Source organism: Rhineura floridana, chromosome 8 (assembly GCF_030035675.1).
Source record: "Rhineura floridana isolate rRhiFlo1 chromosome 8, rRhiFlo1.hap2, whole genome shotgun sequence".
In the NCBI taxonomy this organism is placed as follows: domain Eukaryota; kingdom Metazoa; phylum Chordata; class Lepidosauria; order Squamata; family Rhineuridae; genus Rhineura; species Rhineura floridana.
The window spans coordinates 16,181,094-16,182,881 of record NC_084487.1 but is presented as its reverse complement, the minus strand read 5'-3'; the positions used below and the strand labels follow the sequence as shown (position 1 = coordinate 16,182,881).

Below are 1,788 nucleotides of genomic sequence, written 5' to 3'. Positions count from 1 at the left end.
AGGAAAGGGTTCCATATTAGATACAACACTGGTCCTCCTTTAAGCCAAGTATTTAAATAATATTACTTTTAACTTGGTCAGAGGTGCACACAGATCAGTACAGCCAGTCTGCCAACAACATTTCAATTAGTTTGGCACTATATGTTCAGTGGATAATATGGTTAATAATTCCCTTAGACTGGAAAGAATAAGCTATACCACTAAAGGCCCACACCCTAAGTTTAAATTGCCCTCAGCTTCCTTCAGTAACATCAGAGTGTAGCCAAATCTGATTGGCATCAACCTACTGGGTAGGATCATCTATGTGAATCATCCAGGAAAGAGGAAGAATCAGGAGCCCAGGAAAAAGTGGCGCCAAAACAACAGCAGCCAAGGGGAGCAATGGTGCCAAATAGGACTGAAAAGAGTGGATAATTGAAGTCTCAGTGGTTTCCAGAAGAAATATTCCTTCCCACCCAAATTGCTCGTTTCAACCCAAATGTGCTATGTGCTGCTATGTTTTTGTTTCTTTGAGGATTTTATTGTTTTACAGTGCATTGTACTGCAGTTGTGTATTATATTTTGTATGACACATTAGTTTATCAGTTGCATATATAGTATACCCCACCTATGAAAATAAAGACATACACAAAATAAAAACAATTATATATATATTGCTTTTTTATTTTTATAAGTATTTTATTTATTTATGTTTATTTAAAGCATTTACAAACCGTTTAACAATCTCTAAGAACTGATTAGAGATCATGTGGTCTGTGTTCTCTCCCTCCAACCTCCTTACAAGAAGAAGGCAGAACTGTCATCAACAGCAGGCAGCAGCTACAGAAGTGCACCACTGCCTGCCTGCTTCGTACTCAGAAGAGAACATTTTGATTCCTCCTTGTGGCTTGCTTGGCCAATCACTTTTGAGTACACCTCAGTGCCCTGCTTTTCACCACCTCTGGGTCTCAAAGTGTGTATATATACATATATCTACAAATATATAATCTCTAATCAGTGCTTAGATATTTTTTAATTTTTTTAATATTTTAGATATTTTTTAAATATTAAGTGGTTTATAGATGATTTAAATAAACAAAAATAAACTATTTGTTATTTTTTCTTAGAATTAAGTGGTATATAAATTTAAATAAATACATACATTTTGAGACTTATCATTTTTAACATTAAACAAAAAAATAGAGTGTCATGAGCCCTGTGGAACGTTCCTGGAGTAGTGGTGGTGGTGGTGGTGGTGGTGATGATGGAAACTACTGAGTTGTTTTTTAAACAAATTTTCTGGTTGCATGGGCTCCCCAGCAGTCTGGTCTTGGATTGGGGGCCTCAATTTTCTGCCCATTTCTGGTGTGCCTTACTGCAGGTGCTAGAAATCGAACTTCAGTTATCTTCTGCACACCATCCTCAGATAGATGGGCAAACAGAGAAAGTTAATGTCACCCTTGGCCTTGAACAATAACTCCACTGTTATTTCATCTACCAGCAGGACCACTAGGTGTCATTGTTGCCTCTAGCAGAATTTGCCTATGACAATTGAGTGAACTCCTCCACCCAACAGACTCCTTTCTTTGCTAACTATGGCTATCATCCACACTCCTTTCAGAATCCCACCTCTAAACTGGCTATCCTTGCAGCTACTGAAAATGTTCAAGAGTTACAAGCTATGCAACAAATACTACAGGAACAACTGGAGGGAACCAAAGCAGCCTACAAGTGGGCAGCTGATCAACATTGGCAGCCAGGTCCAGAAATCCAGGTGGGAAATTGAGTATAGTTCTCAATGCGCTACCT

General features: G+C 38.3%; 1 pseudogene; it reads right to left on the bottom strand.

Annotated features, from left to right (window-relative positions):
* Nucleotides 1-743: 743 nt before the first annotated feature.
* On the bottom strand, nucleotides 744-943 carry LOC133363525 (small nucleolar RNA U3; annotated as a pseudogene).
* Nucleotides 944-1,788: the final 845 nt, after the last annotated feature.